Source organism: Pinus tabuliformis, chromosome 2_1 (assembly GCF_031772625.1).
Source record: "Pinus tabuliformis cultivar Carrire ecotype Pingquan chromosome 2_1, CPIR1, whole genome shotgun sequence".
In the NCBI taxonomy this organism is placed as follows: Eukaryota; Viridiplantae; Streptophyta; class Pinopsida; order Pinales; family Pinaceae; genus Pinus; species Pinus tabuliformis.
In genome coordinates, this window is record NC_142299.1 from 119,781,667 (window position 1) to 119,802,006 (window position 20,340).

Sequence of the window (20,340 nt, forward strand, 5' to 3'; positions counted from 1 at the left end):
ACACTTAAAAACAGGCAATTTCAGGATCATGTCAGCTGCCCCATTGAGCATCTGCGCTGAATGTCAACTGCTCCACTCTGTACCTGCGCTGAATGTCAAAAGTACTGAAGGCTACCTGCGCTGGGCGAGATTGGCCAAGTGGCACAGTCATTCTGCAAGGTGTCAGATGCCCAGGAAGCTTCCAAAAGACACTTGGATCAGCAAATTCACCCTATGATGAGTAAGAGGTCCTTAAACTCCAAGTGGAAGCTAGGATCTCCAAGTGGACTCAAGAACTGAAGTTTAACTGAAGAGAGAGAGGACACAAGTCAGCTTCATGTCAGTCTCAAGCTGACTCATCCTTTCTCCAAATATCCTATATATAGAGCTCTCTCATGAGGTCTAAGGGGGCTGGAATTTTGTGCAAAGCAAGGAAGTGTTGTTGGTTTGAGTTTAGAACTATTGGGTGATTGCTTTGAAGGAGGTGAAGAGGAGATTTCTTGCTGCTGGGAGGTGTTGCTGGATTGGGCCTCTATGGTTGTAACACTCTCAGAACTTTACTTCTTCCATTAATAAAGCATTTGAGGTTCTTCTATATACATGTGTTTCAATGATGTATTGTTGTACTTGTGTATTTGATTTATTCTAATCCTTGAATCAGTTATGAATGTATGCTTCTTGTAGTTTCCCTCTCTTGCCTTTTTGCAGGATCTTTGTGTAGCTGGGCTAGTGAAAGAGCAAGGAGCTGGGAGCAAGCAGCAAGGAGAGAAGACTGGATCAACAATAGCGAAAGACATCGGTTGGTGGATCTCTTTCTCCTCTCTGTACTTTCATAAAGAAGAAATCTTAGATAGCTTTGCTTTCTGTTGTTGTTGAGGTACTATCACCCTTAGAGTAGGGATAGGGTCATTCCGAGTCGGATACTTTTCCCCACAACAAATTGGCGACTCCGCTGGGGATCGTATCTTGTTGGTTGTTTGTGTTTCTTGCTATTCATTTCATAAACAAAGGGAGTACCGAATCGAACTGTATTTGAATCTTTCAAATGCAAAGTAGAGGGCAGCTACTCTAGCTCAGTTTCTGGGCATGTTTATGATTTGAAGAGCTGATCCACAAGGACTCTGAAGCTCTTAGTGATAGCTTTTCATCCTCCTAATCATCCCTTAGTGTGTACTTGACTTATAGCTTCTGATTTGGCCAAAAACAGTGAATTTTTGAGCAAATTGTGACCCGGAAACTGTGAAAACGCAAGTCTCGTTTTCCAGTGCAGGCTGTACAAAGGTAGTCTGCATTTCAGCGCAGGTAGCCCCTTCGGGAACTACGCTGAATGTCAATCTGACAGTCCAGAGCCTGCGCTGAACCAGTGTGGCAGTGTCCTACTGGGGTTTCCCACTGTGTCTTTGCCCTGTTTTCACTCTTGTTTTGCTGCCTGTTGCTTGTCAATGTACCTATCTGAAACCAACTGTCCTTGCCACTATTCCGCCTCGGTTGTATAAAGAAACTGTGATTGTTCTTTGTGTATTTCTTGTTTCATTTACAGTTTCCCATAACGAAAAGCGAACTAGTCTTGCTGTGGCCTCTTAGATCCAGAACTGTGATAAGTGTCGTAGTGATCTTAAGAGTTAGTTTGATTGCTGTTCATAGCTGATTGAGCTTTTGCTTTCGTCATATGGTTTGAATTTATACATTTCTAGTGTCGAAACAAGTCAATCTTAAGGTGTCTTTCGATTTTGGACAAACTTGTTTGTTTTCACTTGAAATTAGATTCAAAGTTATACAACAGCTTTCTTTTTGTAATACATCAACATTAAGAAAGAGAAAAGAAATACCTGCATTGTGCATGTGCATTATTGACAGCTTGCATGTTGATTTAGGAAAAAGTGCATTAGTGTGTGCTCTATGATCTGTGTGAAAAGTTGATGTCTTTCTTTTCCCTCAGTAGTTAAGATTTTCAAAGTTGAAAGATTGAAAAGCTTGCTTCTCATCTTAGATTGCATCTAGGAAATTGTATATACATCTCGTGGTGATCCTTAAAGGCAAACTGCTAAGCAAGATCAACATTAAAATGAATTGAATTTACATAACAACGCATTGAAACATAACGCAAACACATAGAGGTCTAAGCTAGAGACGTGTTCCGGCGTCGTTAAACGTGATATCTTAGCGTTGAGTGGTTGGGTGATTCCTCCACGGTGAAGCGATAAGTATCAATACGAACTTGTGCTCCCGCGTACCGTCGCGTATATTGGGAGACCCCTATAGGAACAAAGCCTTTATCCTTAGGAAGCCGTGTCGGCCACCCTACTGATCGCGATGCAGTGAACATAGCATTCACGAAGATCGACCACCCGTACCGTAAAACGTATTCTGTGGTTTCGCGAAAGGTTTGGCACACCCTCTGCCTAGATCTCCAGAGCAGTTTCTTTTGGCCTTTTTCAAACTCTATAACTGAAAAAGTCCAACCGAGCATTTGTCACTTCGGGCTCGTTAAAACATCGAAGGAGACTAGAGTCATCTTTAGCTTTTTCTCGACTCTTAAAAAGTGAAAAAGCAAGTTGTGTCTAAAAAGCGTCGTTATAAAATTCATTTTAAACGGAACATAATCACCTCCTATTCCCGCGTTGATCTGTAGGTTGAGAACATGGAACGCCCCAACCAAGGAAGTCCACAAGATGGAAATCCTAGTCCTTTCTCCTCTTGGGGAGAAGTTGGTGCGCCCCATATGGCCACATTGTCGCTTCCAGGACTGACAATTGGCCTGCCAGTTTGGCTTTTCTCAACCAATGTAGTTCAGGCCACCATGGTTCCTGATCAGTCGAGTCAACAGTTAGATCAGTCTAGAGCTACCCACCAGCCTTCTACTTCCAAAAACTCTTCCTCCAATCCTTCATCTTCGCAAGGCAGAGCCGGCAAAAGCCAAGCTCCCATGGAGAAGAAGGAAAAGAAGAAGAGAGAGAAGAAGAAGAAGGAGCCTAAGGCAACTGGGGGCAAGCAAAAGACATCTGACAAAAATCCACACACAGCACAGACCGGGCCTAAATCGCCATGTGTCATATGTAGAGGAGACCATTTCCATAGAGATTGTCCCTGTATTCCCCGGATACTAAGGGACTGGTCCCCTCATCTGCACAATTCGGGAGCATCAACCTCTGACAGTTAGGTTGAATGCTTACCGTCAACCAGCGAAAGTGAAGGATCAAGACAAAAGGGAGGAGTAAGATCCCCCTGCAGATTGTGTGAAGGCAATCACGCCATCCACCGTTGTCCCTTCTTAGACGAAGCGAAGAGAGTTTTGGAAGATCGTCCGGTTTCACCGGTAAGACTTCCTCCTGGATACAAAAAACTCGTGCCAAGTCCTTCGTTGGTTGAAAATACAGCTGGCCCGCTCAAGTGGTCGGCTGAAGCGTTAGTCACTGAAAATGAACCTACTGAATCCAGACTGGACGAAAGTCCAAAGGTTGATACGGCAGTTGACCCGGTTCTACCTTCAGAAGTTTCATCTTCAAATGACACCGTCACCGAAGAGTCATCTTCAAGTGACACCCTCACTGAAGAAAATAAGGATGACACCATCCAAATTCTTTTCATCAGCACCGACTCTGATGAGCGTCAGGGCAATGCGCCCATTCCTTTATCGCAGGAATGAACATCATCAGGGTCATATCCGGCCGTATATTCAGTCCCACCGCCAAGCAACCTGGTTGTATCCTTTGATTGGAATCAACTAGGCAGACCCCGGTTGCCCGCCAGTATACCGTTCAGAATCATTGTCCAGATCTACAGAATGATTATGGCTGGCACTATCATTGATGAAGGGGCATCTGTGAGTATCCTTTCCTCTGTTGCTTGGAAAGCACTAGGTTCCCCGATGCTTTTACCTGAGATAAGGAATCTCTCGGGTTTTGATAAAGGAACCAGTCGACCATTAGGGATCCTCCCCAATGTGTCTGTTACATTGAAAGGGAAGACCGTTCAAATGAACGTGATGGTCGTCCAAGGACCCTTGGATTATAACCTACTCCTTGGACGTGACTATATTTATTGCATGGGAGCGATAGTCTCCTCACTCTTTAGAGTAATGTGTTTTCCACACGAAGGAAGGGTGGTCAAGCTCGTAGACCAACTTTCATTTCCGGGATCACGCATCGCAAATAGTCAAATACCAACCCTGAATGGTCTATTCACTCAAGAAATGTCTCCACCCCCAGTCCTCCTTCCCGATGAGTGCGAGTGATTCGGAAAGATGGGACTGGAACCCAGGGGGCATGCATCCTGGTCTGCTTAGGGCAGAAGAAACCCTGGGTATAAAGTAGAATTTCCGCGGAAGAATATGACTAGTCTGTACCCCGTCCGTGGATGGAAGAGGGGTTGTTCTAGAATAGGATTCTTTTGTTAAAGTTATGTGTTTGACGATTTCTAGTCATTCACCTTTGTCTAAATAGGTAGGCAATACCAAAGAGATTCCTTTGCAGCAGCAAATAGTAACCATCTTTGGGTAAAAGGCAAGCCTCACCCATTAAAACAAATGTTTTAAAGGATAAGTAGGGGCAGCCTCCAAAGAAAGAGATTCTTTTGCTGCAACAAATTGTAACCATCTTTGTATAACCTAATGATAGACATCGCCGAAGAAAAGAGTTTGATTTGCGGCAGCAAATAAAACCGTCTTTGGATAATAAGAAAGAGGCAAGCCTCCCTCAATAACACCAATGTTTTGTCTTTGAGTAGTGTTCTTCTCTTGTCACAAATAGTTGTTCGCTAAAAGTTGGGCCGACGGGAAGACAAGTACCGCGTAAGACCCCTTAAAATAACGAGAAGACAAGTATCGTTAACATTAGATTGGCAAGATGACAAGTAGCTGGGAACACCCAGAGAAAAATGGAGGTGGGGGAGAGGAGGGGCAGCCTTGAAATTCTATCTTATACCTGGGGGCATGCGAACCTTTTGGAGTGCAAGCTAAGAGCGGTTATTTATCTGCTTTTGGGATTAGCCGATTCTGACCTTGCATAAAGAAAGTATGTGGGGCAAAAGTCAAAACTTGCCAAATATGGAGTAAAGCTTAGTGAAGATGAAACTCCTTAAAAAATAGAGATCTCACAGGAGACATTTCTGATTTTATGACTGGTATTTCGAGCAGTTTTAGCATAAAGTTCATGCTCGTTAAAAAATAAACGCAAGATCCGAGCAGTTTTAACGTGGTCTTCATGCTCGTTAAAAAATAAATAAAAGCAGTGAGCAATGTTTCCCCCAGAGTTTAAGCTCATTTTTATCTAAAAAAAGAACCTATCCTGGTAAATAACCTATGTGATCGTAATTTTATCAGCCATAAAAAGCCTTGGTCGTGTTTTCATCCGCCACTTCCACCGTCATTTGGCCGATCGTTCACCCCCATATGATTGTTTACCCATTTTGAGGAACAGCTGCGAAGAGTGATTTCACCTAGCCATCCTTGTGACACTGCCATGATTGGAAAATTCCAACCTGTACCTGGAATCAGTTGCTATCCCTGTTTATCACTCGTTCCTCAAAAGACGAGTCTTCTTTGAGCTCTTTTCTGACTCGTAAAATATGAAAAGTTTGCCGAGTTTTGGCCTTCCAGCTCGTTAAAGGGACCGGAAGAGCTATCCCTCCTTTAGATTTTAATCTTTTTGGACCTGAGGGATTATTACACAAAAAGATCGAGCGCTTGTCTTGTTCGGCTCGTTAAAAGTACCGAACACTCATCCCTTCTGTATTGTTTTATACTTTTTCGGACTTAAGGGATTAGATGACGAAAAAGGAATGTTGGAGTTGACTTTCTGTACCTTTTCAGACTCTCTAAAAATGAAAAGGACCGAGTTTTCCTTGTCGTTAGACTCGTTAAAATGATTAAATAGCGACAAACTTGTCTTTAGACGAGAACGAGTTTCCCTATCGCTAGGCTCGTTAAAACATAGCGATAGGCTTGCCCGAAGGGCAGGTTATAGAAAAAGCATATGTTATCCTCCTCAAGCTTGACAAAAATAAAGAGGTACTGGTCAGAAATGACTGGGGAAAAATTGGGAGAACCTCAAAGCTTTAATGGTAGCAAGTCGCTCTTGAACATGACACTTTTCCTCCGTACCACATCAGGTTGGGTTGTTTCATTCACCGGTCTCATCACCATGGTCCTCGCCAAACCATCCACATTTGGGGTAATGCTACCGATCCATCGCATCAGTGTCGTTATGTTCAAGAGATGTCATTCAGAAAGTGTCAACCGTGTCCCATCCACTACCATACATTATCCTTCATCCGTCCATGATCGCCACCCTGAATCATATGTCACAGTTTGTTTTCACCTCCACTAAAATCATTAGCTCCGTTCCGTGTCATTGATGTGGGATTCATTAAGGCCCTCCTTTGACGGATCGCTTCTTGTCGACTTCAGCTCATTATCCAAGAAGTTGATCTAGGAACAACCCCTTCAATACTTTGAAGCTTGCATACCTCAATGGCAAGTTTGTCACTTCCGGCGACAGGTATACATCAATGACCTTCGACCAGAAGATTTTGCGTGGCGTTCGACGCCAAGTCCTTTATTCACGCCACGTGAATTGTACTGCAGTACCTTGAGGGTCATTATCATTATCGGTGATTCCTCTCGCGCTTGTTAACGGTTTCCATCATTGACCGGTAATCAAGCGATGTCTTTCCATGTTCGACTTCAACGCAATTCTCACATGGATCGACTTGTACTTAGAGTGAAGATTGAACGAGTTTGAAGACCCCGGATCTAGTTTCATCCATCCGGGCTGCGATATATATTCAGAAAATATAAAAACATTTGTCATGTACATCATTGCAGCAGATGATCATCCTATTCAAAGGATGATAATTTCAGCAGAGAATTATCAGTCTACCATCAGACGATCGTCTGTTCTATGTACCAAAATGTATTTATAAAGTTGAGCATGGGAATGCCCGCCTCAGCTAGATCATGAAAACAGAATGAAAAATAATGTATTGTATTGTATTTTATTCCAGGACACCTCTCAGCACTTGAATGAACTTCGGATCCTCTGGATAAAGCATTTCACCCGATAAACGACCTCATACTTTAGGGGGCAACTGTTATAGACATTTTTGTGCCTTACAGCATGAAGCATGAAATGTCCATAATTACAAGGATCCAAAGTCCCTAAACATGTTGTTCTTACCCCTAGAGGAACAAGGTCAGCAAACCACAGCACTTCAGATCAGTTCTCCACCTGAAAACACTTAAAAACAGGCAATTTCAGGATCATGTCAGCTGCCCCATTGAGCATCTGCGCTGAATGTCAACTGCTCCACTCTATACCTGCGCTGAATGTCAAAAGTACTGAAGGCTACCTGCGCTGGGCGAGATTGGCCAAGTGGCACAGTCATTCTGCAAGGTGTCAGATGCCCAGGAAGCTTCCAAAAGACACTTGGATCAGCAAATTCGCCCTATGATGAGTAAGATGTCCTTAAACTCCAAGTGGAAGCTAGGATCTCCAAGTGGACTCAAGAACTGAAGTTTAACTGAAGAGAGAAAGGACACAAGTCAGCTTCATGTCAGTCTCAAGCTGACTCATCCTTTCTCCAAATATCCTATATATAGAGCTCTCTCATGAGGTCTAAGGGGGTTGGAATTTTGTGCAAAGCAAGGAAGTGCTATTGGTTTGAGTTTAGAACTATTGGGTGATTGCTTTGAAGGAGGTGAAGAGGAGATTTCTTGCTGCTGGGAGGTGTTGCTGGATTGGGCCTCTATGGTTGTAACACTCTCAGAACTTTACTTCTTCCATTAATAAAGCATTTGAGGTTCTTCTATATACATGTGTTTCAATGATGTATTGTTGTACTTGTGTATTTGATTTATTCTAATCCTTGAATCAGTTATGAATGTATGCCTCTTGTAGTTTCCCTCTCTTGCCTTTTTGCAGGATCTTTGTGTAGCTGGGCCAGTGAAAGAGCAAGGAGCTGGGAGCAAGCAGCAAGGAGAGAAGACTGGATCAACAATAGCGAAAGACATCGATTGGTGGATCTCTTTCTCCTCTCTGTACTTTCATAAAGAAGAAATCTTAGATAGCTTTGCTTTCTGTTGTTGCTGAGGTACTATCACCCTTAGAGTAGGGATAGGGTCATTCCGAGTCGGATACTTTTCCCCACAACATGCATGTTGTCTGCTTGCTGATGTGTGGCTTTGTCTTGTGCAGGTTATTCTATAGTTGGATCTGAGCTTCAGGTGTTTTCTCAACCTTCATGGTTGCACTCTCTTGTTGCTAGTGATGGATTTTAATGGGATCAGTTGCTACAGGAATTCCTACAGGAGCTCCTGTAGTTGTTTCTCCCCTTGAAATTTCAGCTTCTTCCTGTGCTTGGAGCTTGAGGATGTTGCCAAAGGTGTAGATAAAGATGGAGAGGTAGTAGGTAAGCTTTAGGTGAGGTTTATGGTGCTGCTTCCTCTCTTATTTTTTTGTTTTTTTTCTTTTACTGAAAAACTGTTTTTTTCTGTGTTTTTCTTGGACAGGAAGAAAAATGATGCTTAGGGTGTGATGCAGGCTTGGAAATGATGGAAAGGAGGTTTTAATATTGTAGGATGGTTTATAGGTTCTTCATGAAACTTCCCTATCCCTCAAACTACCTTTTGTATCCATTTATGGCTCTCTGTAATTCCTATAGGAGCCTCCTATAGAAAACACAGAGCCTCCTGTAGAAAACACAATTTTTGAAAAAGAAGCACAGTGGGGTGAAAGAAATGCCAAAAATGATGGAGAAAAGTGTGGAGAAGATGAGATGGGTGCTGGTATGAATGTCAGGGTCCCCTTGGCACCTTCTTGTGCTCCCTATAGTCCCCCTGCAAACCTGCAATGCAAAAAAAAATATTTTCTTTCTCCTTTTTCTCTTTTTTCTCTTTTTTTTTTTAAACAACTAGGGCGCCTCAGAGAGGTTTTCACCCTAATTGCCTGCCTTGGGTGCCTCAAAGGGAGGTTTTCAACCTAATGATGGGACTCAAGCACCTCATGGAGGTTTTCACTTGAGTCCTTATTATTTTTTATTTTTTTTCAATGAGTGGGTGAAGTGGAAGTTAAGACATGCTCCACTACCATCACTGCTTTATTCAGAAATTCAATAAACTCTCATTTGGAGAAGGTTTTCTGGTAGACTTTCAACCGATGTCCATTTACAAGCATGGGGATGGCTTCATCATCAATGGTTCTGATCAGAACTAAACCATTGTCATTACATTTCTCCATAGTGTAGGGTCCCAGCTATCTTGTTCTCAGCTTGCCTTTGAAATCTTTGTATCTTGAATCATAGATTAGTGCCTAATCTCCCTCTTGGAATTGCTTCTCCTTGATATTTTTTCATGCCATATCTTCCTCTGAAGCTGAACTACCTCTATATGGAGAAGGGCTTGCAATCTATATTCATCCAATCCATTAAGCTAAAGTAATCTCTCCTTCTGTGCATGGCTGAGGTCTAGGTCAAGCAGAGCTGCCATCCTTAGTGTATTGAACTCGAATTCTATTAACAGCAAAGCCTTCTTCCCATAGACCAATTCATAGGGTGTGAACCCTGTGGTGGTCTTCCATGTTGTGTTGTATTCTCAAGTGGCCTCAACTAATCTGTCCACCCAGTCTTTTCTGCTGCTGCTCACTACCTTGGTCAGGATCCCTTCCAATGCTCTGTTAGTGACCTCCACCTACCCATTGGCTTGTGGATGGTAAGGGGTGGAAGTCCTATGCTTTATTCTATGATGTGTGAGCAGGTCTTCAATCAAATTGGAAGTGAATTGACTGCCTTGATCTGTGACCAACTCTCTTGGATACCTAAACTTGTAGACTATGTTTTCTCTCAAAAACTCAGCTACTTGTTCCTCTATCGCTGCTTTGACTGCTTTTGTCTCTGCCCACTTTGTCCGGTAATCGGTGCACACAATGATGTATTATTTTTTCTTTGAAGGAGGGCTGATAGGACCCACAAAATCCATGCCCCACTTCCCAAACGGCTCAATGGTCACTTGAGGTTACATGGACATCTCATCCTTTGGAGTAGTTTTCCCCATCCTCTGACACTGGTCACACTGGCTGGTATATCTCTTTGCGTCCTGATGAAGAGTGCGCCAGTAGTAGCCTGCTTGAAATATCTTGAAGGCAGTTCCTTTTGCTGCAAAATGACCTCCACAAAGCCCGTCATGATAGGTCAAGAGAATGTCAAAGACTTCATCCTCCCTAACACATCTTCTCAAGATCTAATCTGGGCCAAGTTTGAAGAGATTGCCCCCAATCAATGTGAAAGAGGCGCTTTTCCTTACTATCTTGCTCTTCTCTTTTGAGGACAAGTGTGGTGGGAACTGTGTTGAAACCAAGTAGTTTGCTATATCAGAAAACCATGGAGAGATTACTGAGATAGCAAATAGATGTTCATCTGGCATTTGGTCTTCCACCATTCCTTCTTCACCTGGAGGCAAATTTACTCTAGACAAAATGTCAGCAACAACATTTTCTTTACCAGGCTTATCAATAATGGTCAAATCAAACTATTGTAGTAAAATCAACCATCTAATAATGCGATGATCGGAATTGGATCCATGAATATTATCACAGTACCATGATTGTATCAAATCAGGACAAAACTTAGAATTCAAAAGCACAAAGTAATTAGGAAGAACTCTGAACAATGGCAGTTGGTAGCCAGCGAGGAATGATGAGGACCTCAGTCAAAGCACGCTGACCGAGGCCCATGGAGACTGCGTAGGAGGCCAAACTGGCACTTGGGAAGCCCAAATCGGGAAAAGGAGGCCATTTCTAATGCCCGATTAGTGCTTAGCACTAATCGCGCATCGCCAGGCAAAACCCCTCAAAAAGGAAAGGCCCCAAAGTGCTCGGTCACATAGAAGTCAGGAGAACCGTGGGGAAAGCGCTAAAGGCTAAAGGCGGGACTCGTGCTCCAAAACCGGCAGTATATCAGGGGCCCCCTTGGGTGGTAAGCAGATTTGGAGAAAAATGAGCGATTCCATTCAATGCCCGACGTGTGGCAGGCGGAGGAGAGAGAAAACCACTGCTCATCGCACACTAACAGTCGAGCAAGTCAACCGTGTGAAATGAGTGAATGTCATCAAATCTAAGGCTCTATATCTAATGGTGGAGATCGTTCCAGATGGAGGAACAGAATTTAACAGGGGATTAAGCCACGAAAGAGAGAAGCTTGACGTCCGATATGACCACCGAGTTGGCGGATGACTCATTCCATGGTGTAACCGAAAAAATAAACCAATGAAGAAGAGCTGGCGCAGTTCGCAAGAGGACAAGTGGCCACTCCCTGTGAGCCGTTAATGATGACGTAGAGACAGGGAACCCCAAGCAAGCAGCAGCAGGCAATCCGACGGTGGTGGAATAGGAAGCGAGCAATCCTGAGATCGATTGACTTTAAAGCCATGAATAGAGACAGAGAACAAAGGACACTGAGAGGAAGAACCAAAGAGAAGAAGATGAAGACAGAGAAAAGGAAAGACAGTGAAGCAAAAAGCAAAAAGACAAAGAGTCGAGCTGACCTATAGCACAAGGCAACATCAAGCAATCCCTGAGAGGATCTGTCGAGAACTGAGCACCACATTGGACTCCTCCCATTAAAGACCAGAGAGGTCAAGTTTTAGTAAGGAAAAGAGTCTGCATACTCTAGTGGCTTGGGGGATCCAAGAACCACCCTACCAAACATTGTTCTATTTCAGGAGACTCAATTTGAGCTCCTCATTGTAATATTCTGCTTTAAAGACACAATAAAAGAAGGCCACCACTAAGAGCTGGATTGGAGACGTAACCTAGAGGATAGAGTGAACTCCTTATTAATTGTTGTGTTCTTGTATTTGCTTACTATGTTTCTCTGTTGTTTTCCATATTTCCAGTGTCTGTGTATTTCGCAATCTGATTGATATGTTGCCTAAAATAACATAGACACACACTAGCACATGAGTCTGTAATGCCTTCATTCAATAATCAATTAACTGAGATCACTCAAGGGTGATTTTTAGATCAAGTGGTATCAGAGCTCTAGGCTATTAAGGTTAGACAAGCTTGTGTTGGTTTAGTTGTTGAATGCTCACTAGATCAAAGCTCAAATTAGGAGAGGGAAAGTTGGTCGAAACTAATCCTGAAATTAGGAGAGTCTATCCTCGGAAGACAATGTCAGAGGAAGGTCCTATGGGTCCAGACCCTCAATTCATAGAAATTTTCCTAGCCATAAATTCCATGGTAGAAGAGATGTATAGGGACTTTATAAAACATAGGGATGAAGATTCATCAGGTTCTAAACAGGACAAAGGAGAAGATGAGTCTCACTTCCATGATTGTTATAGGACAAATTGACCTCCTAATCAACTCAGAGGTGAAAGACAAGATGACTGAAGCAATGACCACAATTGCAGGCCCAGAATCCACACTAACGCTCTCTATACACTAACAACCTGCTTTATAAAGCTTGTTAACAAGCATAAAGGAGCGTTAGTCACCCTGCTAACTCTTGTTGTTAGACCAGGGGGAGCGTTAGTGAACTTAAGTGATGTTCAAAAGGTCATGCCAACGAATCTGCTCATAAATATCTAGATATTAAATCCCTAAATTTGTGCAAGAAAAGCAAGGAAACTCCAAAAATCAAGATATTTGGAGAAATTATATTCTGAGAATGAAGGAAAATGGGAAAAAGCTTGTAAACAGGGTAGGTTCATGGTTTTTGCCCTAATGAACTCTAGATGGAGCTTGGCAGCCCTAATTCGATTGCTATATAAGCAACGAGAGGGCCATTGCAAAAGGGATCAGAGCATTTGGAAGGATAGCCCATAAAGCTGTTGTGAACTATCATATTCTTGAAGGAGCTAGCTGAAAGAAGGAGAGAGAGAGAGGAAGAAGGGATAAGGAAAGCTGATACAATAGATTTTTGTAATCACTCTTCCATTCTGAATATAGAACTGTAGTTGAGTTCCCTACTCCAAAGTGTTGGTGATATTGTGCATTTATTTGTTCATTCTGATGCTTGTCGAGTTGAGTAGTGAAGTTATACATTTATGCATGTTTGTTACGGATTCTTACATTTGTTTTTAGAAGCATATGCTGTGATTGGTTTGCCTTGCCCTTTGTGCAAGAATTGTCTTGGATCCGGCTTAGAAGGAGTTCTTCTGCTGCACAGATATCCCCAAGCAAATCTAGAAGGAACCAAATGTGATCCTCTTTCCATAACCTGTCAATTTATGTTTGATAGATGAACATGTGTGTAACTGGTAGCTTTTGCAGATAATATTACAGTCTGTCGAAGGTCCTGAGAAGGCCTCTGAGGGTAGTTTTCATCCCGTGCATTTTACCCCAAAGTAGAATTGGTGACTCTGCTGGGGACTATACATCTAGTTCCCAGTTACCCATACTCCTCTCATATCTTCTCTTTCTTCTATGAGCTTCCCGCTTCTTCAAATCCTTTTCTGATCCACCATCTATCTTGTTACATCCTGCAAAGTTGCATTCTCCTCAGAAACTGATCCTAAAAGCCCTCTTTTTGAGCTATTTCCCTCACTAACACAGGTTGCTAGTCTACACAGAGCTTTATAAAGCTCTTTGACTATGCACAGGGAGCATTAGTGGCCAAACTAACTCTCTATTTACAAAGAAACAGAGCATTAGTCTCCCATTTCCATGTTTTTCAGAAGATTTTGTGGACCAAAAAGGGGGGAACTTGTCTCAGGGGCTAAAGTAAGATCTGCAATAGTATCATGTTAACAAATCTGGTGTCTTGAAAAATTATTTTTAAGAAAATGTTTTATTTTTTCTTTCTTAAAAGACATTTTTTTTGAAAGAAAAGCTGATAAATTGTATATCTCCTTCTGTCAAAATAGTTGTAGGCTACTTCATTTTGGTTTTTAGTAGTTGTTAGGGAATATTGAGAAAAGAAACTTTCGGTTATGCAAGTGTTGAATGGCTTTAGGTGCACTGACGAATCCATTAATATGTGAAATTATATATGTGTAGAATAAGACTTGTTTGCATAAGAAATTGAAAAAAAAAAAATCAAAGCATTGTTCTGCATGGTTTATTGAGTCGAGAGTCTCACCATATTCATACGTCAACACCCCTACCGAAGAAAAATAAGCAAGTACACTAAAATTTACATTAAAATCAATCAGTTACTCTTTTTTGAGCAAACCAACATTAGCTAGATTAGGACCTTGGGATAAGCATGTGAGTGAACTGCCCAAGGTTGAAAATCAAAACTAGTGTCGTTAACGAGTGAAAAATCCTTCTGCACTCATATTACCAAGACCACTCCACTAACAACGGAGCGAAATACGAGACAACATCAGACTGTAATTGAATGTAGCTCGGCTTCTCTAACAACTCCTTTGGGCATTCTGTGTATTGGGAGTCCCTTCGGGGATTTTGGAACTGAGTCATTAACTCAGGTATCCTGCCCACACAGCGTGTTGTCTACGACTATGTCCCCTTGGTAATGTCTGTGATTTGAGGTATCTCTAGTGGCCAAAACTTCTAGGTACTTACCTAAGGTGACTAGGATGGGCTGTCCTGGTACCTAAAACAGACAGATCTACTTTGTCTTCAGTTTTTGGGAGGGTGCTCGTCTTCACGAGAGTACTTGGCCCCTCAATCTGAGGTTCGGGAAAAGCTCAAAAGTAATTGTAATCGTACATTTGGCCATCCTTCTCTATTATTAATTAAGAGACTGGGTTTCATCTCCAGTAATTGGTGCTTATCAAACGAGGTATTTTACCCTCTATTTGTTGATTGAAATATTTAGTGTAGTTTTTTCTTTTTAGGTACTTAGTGCTATCGTTTGTGAAACTTTAAAGAATATCAAATTAAAATCTATTTGATAAAACTTAACATTCATTGTGGCTACGTCCGGCCCTCATCGTCAATCCAGATGATTGTTAGGACTTCCTCCACTCATTATGGAGGATCCGCCGAGTTCCATTGACTCGGATTCCTCATCTTCGAGGAATCAGTCTCCTAAATTGCACACGGGATCTGTGTGGACGACCGACGTGTTGGGTGTGGAGCATGATTATTTAGAGGTCTTTGTTTGAGCCAGATGTATACCCCAGGAAGTTTGTACGCAACAAATTATAGAGATAACCATATACACAAAGATGCAGCGGAAATAATACTTCATTTCATTAATGGAAAATATTGAAATATGCTTACAACCAGAAATGGAAATAAACCAGCTAGGGCGATGGTAGCTTATCTCTGAGAAGATATGTGATGGCTACATGCCTCTGAACTGTCTTACAATGAGGCTCGAAGGCCTATTTATTGTTGAGAAACAGTGGAAAAACCCTTAACATTCCAAAACCTAACCCTAGAAGATGAAACGCCAAACTATGGGCCCCGTTTGGGGTAAGTTGGTACATCAACTTCCCGGGGTCGTAACTTTGGCATACGATCTTCGTTTGACGCATACAATAGCTCGTTAGAAAGATCTATCTGAGCACTATCATTGTTGGAACAGGAAACATCGGTTCATTCCATGGACCCATGTTGCCCCTGGATTCCCCAAAAAACGTCGTTTAGGGCCTCAAAACGGCTCCGGAAGTTCAGGACCCGAAAAACTGCTAAAAATAGTAAGTTGTACTACAATTAAGGAAACTGAAAATGCTGAGAAGAACAATGGTGGGGGTCCAGGTGGACTTGGCAGGTGGCCACCAATATCCACCTGGATCATTCCTCCCCCCTTAGGAAGTAATGGTCCCCATTGCGTTGAGCTCCTCCATGAGATGAGGAAACTTTTGCTGAACTTGTTCCCTGGTGAGCCACTTGCCCTGCTGAAGGAGTTGACCTGCTTTGACAACTCGATACAGTTGGATATTCTGTTGGTGAGTGTTCTTGATCTGTTTGTCCATGATCCGATCAGTTGCAACTTGTTCCATGCAATCTGGATTTAATTCTGTGGGTTTGAGTTGTTCTGCAATGTCGGATGTGTCTAGCAATGGTGGAAAGTATGGCCGAAGGCGGTCCACATTGAACACTGGGTGCAGGCCAAGGAATGGGGGAATGCTGAGCTCAAATGCATTGTCTCCCATAGCCTTAGTAATGGTGTAAGGACCATATCGGAGTGGTCTCAATTTCTTATAGGCTCCAGTAAGGCGTTCCTTTTGCAAATGAAACCAAAATTTGTCGCCCACCTGAAACTTGTGTGGCACCCGATGTTGATCATGTCGCTGCTTGTACTTGGCATTTGATTTCTCAAGAATGTCATGGACCTACTGGTGAATGTGTTGGATGCGCTCAATGAAGCTGGTGGCCTTATCTGTTTCGAACTGGACATGAGCTAAATTTATGTGAGTAGCTGCAAGTGGCATGGCCACATCAATGGGGCATAGTGGCTGGAATCCCAAACCCACCTGAAAAGGGCTATCGCCAGTGGAGCTGTGAAGAGCTCGGTTGTAGCTGTGCTGAACATAGGGGAGGCTCTCATCCCATGTGCGTAGATGCTTTGAGTTATACATGCGCAGAATGTGCACAATCATCCTATTGACAACCTCTGTCTGGCCATCAGTTTGAGGATGGAAAGCTGTGGACTTCGTGAGTTTGGTGTCCTGCATTGACCAGAGACTGGACCAAAATGTGCCGAGAAACTGACTATCCCGATCTGAGATGATAGACTGTGGGATCCCAAAGTGCACCCACACTCGTTCAAAGAAGAGTTTAGCAGTGGCTTCTACTGTGATATTCTTCTTGCAGGCCACCATAATGGCCATCTTCGAGAACCTGTCGACGACCACAAAAAACACAGGCATTTCCATGCTTAGTGGAAGGAAGGCCTGACATGTAATCCATGGAGATGGATTCCCAAGTTCGACTTGGGGTAGGCAACGGGGTATAGAGGCCGTGCTTCTTAATGGTCGGTTTGGCAATGGCACAGGCAGTACATGATCTGATGTACTTTCCAACATCATGTCGAAGATTCGGCCAATAGAAATAAGTTTGCAGAACTGCCACTGTTTTCTCGACCCCGAAATGCCCAGCAGCCCGACTGTAGTGGGCTTCCCAAATCATCTTGGCACGCTCGCTTGAAGGAACACAAAGGTGACCGAGGTGGCATAATAGGGCATCCTGAAGGTGAAAATTTGGAACATGCCGACCCTCCAAGAGTGTCTGGTATGTGTGGTCGAATTCTGGGTCGCTTTTGTAGAGAGGTGGCCAATCAGAAGTCTCGTGCCCACAAGAGTTGAGCACGGTGGTTAACGCCATGATCGGTGGTCGACTGAGGCAATCTGCAACATTATTGGTGCTGCCCTTCTTATACTTGATATTCAAGTGGAACTGTTGCAGGTATGTAGACCACTTCTGATGGCGATCATTCTGCAATTTCCCTTGGGTCTGTATGAACTGCAGGGGTCGGTGGTCTGTGTGGATGACCGTTTCCTTCCCCAAAATGTAATGCTTCCATTGTCGGCAGGCTTGTACAATGGAATACATCTCTTTATCATAAGTGGGGTACTTCCGGACTGTGTCTGAAAGTGTTTCACTGTGATATGCCACTGGATGTCCATGTTGAGTAAGGACTGCCCCAATAGCATAGTCAGAGGCATCTGTCTCGACCTCAAATGGTTGTTGTAAATCTGGTAACGCGAGCACTGGTGCCGTGTAGAGGCAATCCTTCAACTCCATGAATGCCTTCTGTTGAGATTCAGACCAAAAGAATTTTTCTTTCGCCCCTCCCTTGGTGACTTGACTCAAGGGCCAAGAAATATGAGAAAACCCCAACACAAACCTGCGGTAGAAGTTGGCAAGACCTAGAAAGCTGCGGAGCTCTGTTAGAGTGGTTGGAGAGGGCCAATCCCGAATGACTTGGATCTTGGCTGGATCGACATGCACCCCCTGTTCATCAATGATGTATCCCAGATACTAAACCTGGGTCATGACAAAAGTGCATTTCTCCAAATTGGCACATAGCTTGTGTTGCCGCAGTGTTTGGAGAACCTGTCGGATGTGGTGGAGGTGCTCTTCCCAACTCTGGCTGAAGATCAGAATGTCATCCAAGTATACTACTACAAAGGAGTTGGTGAATGGCCGCAAGATGTCATCCATTAGCCTCATGAAGGTTGCAGGAGCATTCGTCAATCCGAAAGGCATAACCAACCATTCGAAGAGGCCCTCCTTGGATTTGAAGGCAGTCTTCCACACATCAGAGGGTTCGATTGGTACCTGGTGATATCCTGACTTCAGATCGATCTTGCTGAAATATTTCGCCCCCTTTAGTTGGTCTAGGAGGTCATCAATCTGCGGGATCGGGTACCTATTACGGACAGTGATCTTGTTCAGCGCCCGATAGTCAATACAGAGTCTCCACATCCCATCCTTCTTCTGTACCAACACGATCGGGCTCCCACAGGGCGATGAACTCGGACGGATGTGACCTTTCTGCAGGAGCTCCTGAATCTGCCTCTTGATTTCATCATTCTCCAGAACGGAGCGCCGATAAATTGGTCCATTGGGTAGCGGCGCACCTGGGGTCAGATCGATGGAGTGCTTGACTTGACAGTGCAGAGGAACCCCTGCCGGGGAGGTGAAGATGTCCTCGTACTCCTCCACAACCTTGTCCATCTGTAATTGTCATGCAGAGGGACCCTGTCTGGAGGCCGCGGCCACTGTCTTCTTCTTTCCTTGAGGGCATATCATCAGGAAAACAAATTTCCTGGTTTTGGAAATGATCTTACTGCATTGTTTTGCAGTAATCAAAGAGATGGCGGTAGGTGGTGCTATCTCTGGTATCCTGTACAACTTATTTCCCAATGTAATAATAACAACACGGGGCCTTGATTCATACACAGCATGTCGCTTCCACAAGTATGGTTGTCCTAGTAATACATCACAAACTTCAAGGGGAGCAATGTCACACAATACCTCATCCGTGAAGGGCTTGATGTTGTATGGAAGGTGACACTGCTGGCTCACGCGAAGATCTCGTCCTTGGTGAAGCCACCCAATGGTGTATGGTTGTGGATGTGCTGTGGTCGGTAAGCCCAACCGCTTCACGACCTCTACCGAAATGAGGTTCTTTTGACTCCCGCTATCAACAATGAACTGTATCAGGGAGCCCTTTACCCACATCTGGGAGTGGAAGAGACGCTCCTCCTCCTCTGGATCTTCGGGTTCATTTTTCTGGATCTTTGCGGTAGCAACAGTGGTGCTGGGATCCGCATCAATGATCTGCTTCCTTTTTTCATTCCCCTTATCGGGTTCTGACTCAGAGTCAGAACATGCATCTGATTCTAAAACCTTTAGCTCAGCCACCAGTGACTGCTTGGCCCAACACTCACTTGTGTTGTGAGTGGAGCTCTTATGGAACTCGCACCATTTTCCAGTGTCCTTTCTCGGCTTCGCGGCGCTGTTCTTTGCTTGCAGCTTCGGCTGGTTGTCTTGGGCTGTCCCGCCTTGGCTTTGTCCTTTGTTCTGTGGTTTAGGGGCACCTTTCCCCTGCTTTGGATTCGCAGATCCAAAGTATCGCTTCTTTTGTTTAAACTTTTGCTCGACCTTGACGGCATATCGGTATGCTGCGCCGAGCGAGGGGATGTTTAGGAATTTTATTTCTTCCTGGATGTACTTGTGCAAGCAACCATGGTATTTGAGTATCAAATGTTGCTCCGAATCCTTGATACCCAACTTTGTGCGAAGGGTATGGAAAAGATTGGTGAACTCCGGCACGTCTTGGTCCCTTCCCTGCCGCAGCGTGGTCCACTTTATGTATTCATCCTCATAGCTTCCAATAGGGTAGTACTGCTCCTTGATGGCATCCCGGAACGAATCCCAGGTGGGTGCGGCTGAAAATAGTGAGCCAGTACTTTCATCCTTCTGCTCGCAGTAGGTTTCCCACCAGTCCTTGACGTGGGGGGCTGCTTTCAGAAGAGCAAAAGCAATCTTTTCCCGACTCGAAAATTCATGAACAGAAAAATAACCCTCTAGCATATTTAACCATTTATCTACAGCATCTGCGTCTATCTGACCCTCGAATATGGGGATTTCAAAATTAACTTGTACCTTAAAGGGTGTGGCGTTTCCAGAGTAGCTGCTGGAAGCCGATGCGTTGCTTCTGGGTAGCCACTGAAGGATCTGGGCAAAGTTGTCCATCATCGCGTTCCGTTGTCGCTCGAGGGCTTCTTAGAGCAAGATTTTGATGGGATCTCCTGCCCCCTCGTCTTTCTTCTCATCCGCCATGGGAGGTCGTCGGGATTTGCGAGGCTGGTCTTGCAAAGGTTCAACCAGTTCAAGCCCTAACTCCTTATATCCCGACCTTGTTGGGGACATGCAAAGAAAAACAGAGAAAAAGCAGACCGCTCTGATACCACTGATCCGGATTTAAACAGGAACGCAACAAATT